At 43.1% G+C, this 8,556-nt stretch overlaps 1 pseudogene; it reads right to left on the reverse strand.

Moving 5' to 3' along the window:
• LOC111966098 (melanocyte protein PMEL-like) overlaps window positions 1-8,556 on the reverse strand; it is a 34,226-nt pseudogene that overhangs the window by 21,398 nt on the left and 4,272 nt on the right.

Consider the following 8,556-nt stretch of genomic DNA (forward strand, 5'->3'; position numbering starts at 1 on the left):
CATTTTGGATAGATAATTCTTCGTGTTGTTGTTTGTTTAGTGTTTTCCAATTTTCCCAGAAGTGGTTAGAGTCTATGGATTCTTCAATTACATTGAGCTGATTTCTGACGTGCTGTTCCTTCTTTTTCCGTAGTGTATTTCTGTATTGTTTTAGTGATTCACCATAGTGAAGGCGTAGACTCAGGTTTTCCGGGTCTCTATGTTTTTGGTTGGACAGGTTTCTCAATTTATTTCTTAGATTTTTGCATTCTTCATCAAACCATTTGTCATTGTTGTTCATTTTCTTCGGTTTTTTATTTAAGATTTTTAGATTTGATAGGGAAGCTGAGAGGTCAAATATACTGTTAAGATTTTCTACTGCCAAGTTTACACCTTCACTATTGCAGTGGAACGTTTTACCCAGGAACCTTCCTCTCTCCATCTCACTCTCTCCCCTCCGACCATCTCCGCAGCTCCTGGAGGACGTGAGGAAGGGGGAAGGGGATGAGCATCCTGGACGTGGGTCTGKCTTAGGCCTGTCAGCCTCTCAGCACTGGAGATAGTGTATGGTGGAGAGAAGTGCTACATCGCCCTGGGCCTGGCCAGAAGGGTAAGCACTTTACAAATATTGTACGCAGCACAATTGCATATCAGCAAAGCTACGGCCACACAGAGACGTATGAACACGGATTAAATAACATATGCATTCATCAATTGTCTGTTTTAGTCTGTGAAAAGTGAAACTCAGGTCAGTTATTTTCGGACGAGTTGCATGCGTAAAAAGACAGACAATTTCTTGACTCCGTTGTCCATCATCAGTCAACGGATGACTCCCACTGAAATCTTTGGCTCAATCTGTAATTTTCAGACACAAAATCTCGGTCTGGCCATTGCCCTCATAAGTCTGTCCACTGTTTTGCCCATCAGCACTACAGAGACGTATAGGTTCCCTTCATTTAGTGAGATTCTCACAGCAGGAAAATAATCCTGCAGCAACAGGCAAATAATCCTGCAGCAACAGGCAAATAATCCTGCAGCAACAGGCAGGCAATGTGAATTATAATTACTGTATTTTTTGTAAAGGTTGATACATTTTTTGTTAGGGCAAATCAAGTCTGACATTTTAAAGTGGAAATTACAAACTTCAGACGTGTTTTTAAACCTTGAAAACACTACAAATGTGCATTTCCTGCTTTGCAGGAAAATTCCTGCAACAACAGGATGATCAAATTAAGATATGGCATCTGTACTTCCTTCATTATTCAAAACCTTTGTTGTGGGTGTAGGACACATTGTGCTTGATGAAGAGGAAAAAACAATTAAAGAAATTTTAGTACGTCTAATTCGAACCCCTCATTTCTTTTTCCAAAGAATGCACATGCGGTTCCAATCTAATGTTAGCACAGGACAGGAGCCGCTAGACTTCCCATAATAACCTGTGAGCCTTGAAGCCCAACACAAATAACTGCTGTATGGGAACTGATCAAAACAAGGAGCAACAGCCTGGTCTTACAGTAATGTGGACTGTAACAAAGCAAAAAATATACAGGTTGCCACTACGGCTAAAAGTAGTTCACTATATAGGGAATAGTGTGCCATTTGGGAAGTATCCATAATATACATAGGTGCAGTACCAATGGAAGTATTGACAAGTATATCACTAATTTGCACATACTGCCTGCCTGTAGAGGATGAAATGGGCTGGGATTGACTGTGTAGGTCTGACCTAGGAACATCAGTCATGAGGTGTAATGAACGCCAGCCACAGCCACAACCCAAGGCCTGGTCTGTGTGGAGTTGCCCTGTCATGTCATGCTCTTTCTGATTTCTCTGTGGCTATGGGCATGGCTCACTGCAAACAGAGACTAATTACTCTCAGGTCCTGAACTCACCGGCCGGCGACCGCAGACTGAAACTCAGCTTGTCTTGTGAAGGGAAGGGTTGAACAAGACCAAGGCCACTGGGTCCGATCAACTGAGTTCAATAAAAWRWWWTTTTTTAATTCAAATACTTTGAATGTTTTAGCCTGCCTGGTGAACAGGGTTTGTAGTTTTGGTACTTTTCTATTGGTTCCATTGCAACAGGCAAGCTCAATTAATAATAGCTTATTTCAAATAGTATTTGAACCCAGGTCTGCCGACCAGACCGACTGCTACCCCTCACTCCCGCTCCCGAAAAAGGAGGACGTTTTGTTGGTGACAATGAACCCTCTAACCTTTCCACCTCATCAGACTCAGTCCCCCTCAGTCTCTCTGCATCTGTTTGTCATTACCGAGACATTATGACCTCCCTCCTCCTCCAAAGGCCAACAGAGGCGATAAAGCAGATAATTGAAGGGCTGGTTAATCACTGTTTACTCACCACGATGTTACATGTTGTTGGGCTCAGCTGCTTCACACAGACAGCATCCTGCCTGATGTCTCAGAGTGGACGCCCAACACACACACACCCCTTAACGTATAATCCTGCTAGATGCCTTAGAGCGGACGGTCAGGTTACCTGACCGATGGTTCCACCGTGCAGTTACTGTACGGTCAGGTTACCTGACCGATGGTTCCACCGTGCAGTTACTGTAAGGTCAGGTTACCTGACCGATGGTTCCACCGTGCAGTTACTGTACGGTCAGGTTACCTGACCGATGGTTCCACCGTGCAGTTACTGTACGGTCAGGTTACTGTACAGCCAAATAGGCAGACGAGAGGTTGGGGATGTATTTTATCATTAAATCTAAAGCGAAATACATTTTACATTTACATTTAGGCCTTTAGCAGACACTCTTATCCAGTGACTTATATTTAGAGCATTCATCTAAAGATTGCTACGTGGGACAACCACATATCTCAGTCATATAGTAAGAACATTTTTCCTCATAAAGTACTGTAGCTAACAGCAAAGTCTGTGCCAGTAGGAAAAAGTCAAGTGTTAGTGTTAATACGAGTGTTAGTGTTAATACGAGTGTGAGTGTAATACAAAGTGTAGTGTTAATACGAGTGGTTAGTGTTAATACGAGTGTGAGTGTTTAGTGTGAGTGTGAGTGTGAGTGTGAGTGTTAATACGGGTGTTAGTGTTAATACAAGTGTTAGTGTGTAGTACGAGTGTTAGTGTGAAGTAGAGTGTTAGTGTTAGTACGAGTGTTAAAGTGTTAATCGAGTTGTTTAAGTGTGTGTGTGTGTGTGTGTGTGGGGGGGGTGGTGGTGTGTGAGTGTGAGTGGTTAGTGTTAATACAATAGTTTAGTGTTAATACGAGTGTTAGTGTAATACAAGTGTTAGTGTTAATACGAGTGTTAGTGTTAATACGAGTGTTGTTGAGTGTTAGTGTTAGTGTGAGTGTTAGTGTGAGTGTGAGTTAGTGTGGGAGTGTTAGTGTTAATGACGAGTGTTAGTTGTTAATCACGAGTGTTTAGTGTTAATACGAAGTGTTAGTGTTAATACGAGTGTTAGTATTAATACGAATATTGTGTTGTGTGAGTGTGAGTGTGAGTGTTAATACGAGTGTTAGTGTTAATTACAACTGTTTAGTGTTAATACGAGTGTTAGTGTTAATACGAATATTAGTGTTAGTGTGAGTGTGAGTGTGAGTGGTTAATACGAGTGTTAGTGTTTAATACGAGTGTTGTTAATGCAAGTGTGAGTGTGAGTGTGAGTGTCAGTGCGAGTGTTAGTGTTAGTGTTAGAGTGAGTGTTAGAGTGAGTGTTAGTGTTAATACGAGTGTTAGTGTTAATGTTAGTGTGAGGATTAGTGTTAATACGAGTGTGAGGTGTGAGTGTTTAGTGTGAGTGCGAATATTTAGTGTTAGTGTGAGTGTGAGTGTTAGGTTAGTGTTAATAGGAGTGTTAGTGTTATACAAGTGTTAGTGTTAATACGAAATTAGTGTTAGTGTGAGTGTTAACACGAGTGTTAGTGTTAATATGAGTGTTAGTGTTATATGCGAGTGTGAGTGTGAGTGTGAGTGGGTGAAATGTGAGTGTGAATGTGAGTGTTAGTGTGAGTGTTAGTGTGAGTGTTAGTGTGAGTGTAGTGTGAGTGTGAGTGTGGAGTGTGAGTGTTAATACGAGTGTAGTGTAAGTGTGAGTGTTAGTGTGAGTGTGAGTGTTATATATAAGTGTTAGTGTTAATACGAGTGTTAGTGTTAATACGAGTGTTAGTGGTGGAGTGTTAGTGTCAGTGTTAGTGTTAATATGAATGTTAGTGTTTAGTGTTATAGTGTGAGTGTTAGTGTGAGTGTGAGTGTTAATATAAGTGTTAGTGTTAATACGAGTGTTAGTGTTAATACGAGTGTTAGTGTGAGTGTTAGTGTCAGTGTTAGTGTTAATATGAATGTTAGTGCGAGTGCGAGTGTCAGTGTTAATACAAGTGTTAGTGTGAGTGTTTAGTGTTAATATGAATGTTAGTGTTAGTGTGAGTGTGAGTGGTTAAGTGTTAATACGAGTGTTAGTGTTAATACGAGTGTTAGTGTTTAATACGAGTGTTAGTGTTAATATGAGTGTTAGTGTTATATGAGTGTTAGTGTGAGTGTTAGTGTTAGTGGTAAGTGTGAGTGTTAGTTTGAGTGTGAGTGCGAGTGTCAGTGTGATTGTCAGTGCGAGTGTCAGTGCAAGTTGTCAGTGTGAGTGTTAATACGAGTGTTAGTGTGAGTGTTAGTGTTAGTGTTAGTGTTAGTGTTAGAGTGAGTGTGAATGTGAAAATTGGAACGGAAATGGCGCCACACCAAACTGGAAGTCTTCCGACTAGCTTTGGAAAAACAATACCGTGCAGTATCGAAGAGCCCTCACTGCTGCTCGGATCATCCTACTTTTCCAACTTAATTGAGGATAATAAGAACAATCCAAATTTATTTTTGATAACTGTCGCAAAGCTAACTAAAAAAGCAGCATTCCCCAAGTGAGGATGGCTTTCACTTCAGCAAATATAATTCATGAACTTCTTTGAGGAAAAGATCATGATCATTAGAAAGCAAATTACGGACTCCTCTTTAAATCTGCATATTCCTTCAAAGCTCAGTTGTCCTGAGTCTGCACAACTCTGCCAGGACCTAGGATCAAGGGAGACACTCAGGTGTTTTAGTACTATATTCTCTTGACGCAATGATGAAAATAATCATGGGCCTCAAACCTTCAAGCTGCATACTGGACCCTATTCCAACTAAACTTACTGAAATAACTGCTTCCTGTGCTTGGCGCTCCTATGTTGAAACATAATAAATGGCTCTCTATCCACCGGATGTGTACAAAACTCACTAAAAGTGGCAGTAATAAAGCCTCTCTTGAAAAAAGCCAAACATTGACCCAGAAAAATATTAAAAACTATCGGCCTATAATCGAATCTTCCATTCCTCTCAAAAAAAAAATGAAAAAGCTGTTGCACAGCAACTCACTGCCTTCCTGAAGACAATGTATACGAAATGCTTCAGTCTGGTTTTAGACCCCATCATACACTGAGACTGCACTTGTGAAGGTGGTAAAATGACCTTTTAATAGCGTCAGACCGAGGCTCTGCATCTGTCCCTCGTGCTCCTGGACCTTAGTGCTGCTTTTGATACCATCGATCACCACATTCTTTTGGAGAGATTGGAAAACCCAAATTGGTCTACACGGACAAGTTCTGGCCTGGTTTAATCTTATCTGTCGGAAAGATATCAGTTTGTCTCTGTGATGGTTTGTCCTTCTGACAAATCAACTGTACATTTCGTGTGTTCCTCAAGGTTTCCATTTTAGGAACACTATTGTTTTCACTATATATTTTTACTCTTTGGGGATGTCATTCGAAAACATAATGTTAACTTTTACTGCTTATGCGGATGACACACAGCTGTACATTTCAATGAAACATGGTGAAGCCCCAAAATTTGCCCTAGCTAGAAGCCTGTGTTTCAGACATAAGGAAGTGGAGCTTGAAAACGTTCTACTTCTAACTCGGACAAAACAGAGATGCTTGTTCTAGGTCCCAAGAAACAAAGATATCTTCTGTTAAATCTGACAATTTAATCTTTGATGGTTGTAAAGTCGTCTCAAATAAAACTGTGAAAGGACCTCGGCGTTACTCTGGACCCTGATCTCTCTTTGACGAACATATCAAGACTGTTTCAAGGACAGCTTTTTTCCATCTACGTAATATTGCAAAAATTATGAAATTTTCTGTCCAAAACTGTGAAAGAAAAATTAATCCATGCTTTTTGTTACTTCTAGGTTAGAGACTACTGGCAATGCCTTACTTTCCGCTACCGGATGAAGCACTAAATAACTTCAGTTAGTGCTAATACGGTGCTAGAATCCTGACTAGAACCAAAAAATTTGATCATATTACTCCAGTGTTAGCTTCCCTACACTGGCTTCTGTTAAAGCAAGGGCTGATTCAAGTTTTACTGTTAACCTACAAAGCGTTACATGGGCTTGCTCCTACCTATCTTTCCGAGTTGGTCCTGCCGTACAACCGACACTGTACGCTACGGTCCACAAAGACGCAGGCCTCCTAAAATTGTCCCTAAGAATTTCCTAATCAAACAGCTGGAGGCAGGGCTTTCTCCTATAGATCTCAATTTTATGGCATGGTCTGCCTACCCATGTAGAAGACGCAGACTCGGTCTCAACCTTTAAGTCTTTACTGAAGACTTATCTCTTCAGTAGGTCATATGATTGAGTGTAGTTTGGCCAGGAGTGTGAAGATAAACGGAAAGGCTTCTGGAGCAACGAACCGCCCTTGCTGTCTCTTGCCTGGCCGTTCCCCTCTCTCCACTGGATTCTCTGCCTCTAACCCTATTACAGGGGCTGAGTCACTGGCTTTACTGGTGCTCTTTTCATGCCGTCCCTAGGAGGGGTGCGTCACTTGAGTGGGTTGAGTCACTGACGTGATCTTCCTGTTCTGGGTTGGAGCCCCCCTTGGTTTGTGCCGTGGCGGAGATCTTTGTGGGCTATACTCGGCCTTGTCTCAGGATTGTAAGTGGTGGTTGAAAGATATCCCTCTAGTGGTGCGGGGGCTGTGCTTTGGCAAAGTGGGGTGGGTTAATCTTCCTGTTTTGGGCCCTGTCCGGGGGTATCATCGGATGGGGCCACAGTGTCTCCTGACCCCTCCTGTCTCAGCCTCCAGTATTTATGCTGCAGTAGTTTATGTGTCGGGGGGCTAGGGTCAGTTTTATCCGGTGTCCTGTGTGAATTTAAGTATGCTCTCTCTAATTCTCTCCTTCTCTCTTTCTTTCTCTCTCTCGGGGGACCTGAGCCCTAGGACCATGCGTCAGGACTACCGGCATGATGACTCCTTGCTCTCCACATTCCACCTGGCCTTGCTGCTGTTCCAGTTTCAACTGTTCTGCCTGCGGCTATGGAACCCTGACCTGTCCACCGGACGTGCTACCTGTCCCAGACCTGCTGTTTTTCAACTCTCTAGAGACMGCAGGAGCGGTAGAGATACTCTTAATGATCGGCTATGAAAAGCCAACTGACATTTACTCCTGAGGTGCTGACTTGCTACACCCTCGATAACTTCTGTGATTATTATTATTTGACCATGCTGGTCATTTATGAACATTTGAACATCTTGGCCATGTTCTGTTATAATCTCCACCCGGCACAGCCAGAAGAGGACTGGCCACCCCTCATAGCCTGGTTACTCTCTAGGTTTCTTCCTAGGTTTTGGCCTTTCTAGGGAGTTTTTCCAGGCCACCGTGCTTCTACACCTGCATTGCTTGCTGTTTTGGGTTTTAGGCTGGGTTTCTGTACAGCACTTCGAGATATTAGTGTTAGTGTTAGTGCGAGTGTTAGTGTTAGTGTGAGTGTTAGTGCGAGTGTTAGTGTTAGTGTGAGTGTTGGTGTGAGTGTGCGAGTGTTAGTTCACGAAAAGCAAATGTGTTTTTCTGCTTAATCCCAACCCCTCCAAAAGACACAAGATGAAAATACAGGTTGGAGAGGTTGTAGTGCGGTCTGCCACACTGGGCGCCCGTGGAGCAGTTGTTGTGGGGGCTTAAGTGCCTTGCTCAAGGGCACACCGGAAGGCAATGTCATATTGGATAAATTGCATGGGTTTGATTGCACAAGCGGGGAGCCCAGCCAACAGAGAGTTGCAGTAGTCCAGACGGGAGATGCCAAGTGCATGGATTAGGACCTGCGCGCGCTTGGAGGAAAGGTCGTACTCTGCGGATGTTGTAGAGCATGAACCTGTTGGAGTGAGTCACTACTTTGATGTTTAAAGAGAATGACAGGGTGTTGTCCAGCGTCATGCCAAGGTTCTTTGAACTCTGGGAGGGTAACGCTGTGGAGTTGTCAACCGTGATGGATAGGTCTTGGAGCGGGCAGGCCTTCCCCGGGAGGAAGAGCAGCTCCGTCTTGTCGAGGTCTAAAGATCAGCAACCATATGAATCTAGGGACCGGGTAGAGGCAAACACAGAAGCACAAAGTCTGTATGTGTGTGTGTGTGTGTGTGTGTTGGGGGAGATGTAATCTACGATCTCTCCTTCCCAGACCTGGCGCTACATCTACTCTGGCTCTCCTTCCTCTCTCTGCAGATAAGAGTTTAGATGTATGTGTGCTGCTTGGTAGCTTCAGCTTGCATCCGGAGTACACACTGGTTGCTAAGGTGCAGGACAA

This window comes from Salvelinus sp. IW2-2015, linkage group LG7 (assembly GCF_002910315.2).
Source record: "Salvelinus sp. IW2-2015 linkage group LG7, ASM291031v2, whole genome shotgun sequence".
Taxonomy (NCBI): Eukaryota; Metazoa; Chordata; class Actinopteri; order Salmoniformes; family Salmonidae; genus Salvelinus; species Salvelinus sp. IW2-2015.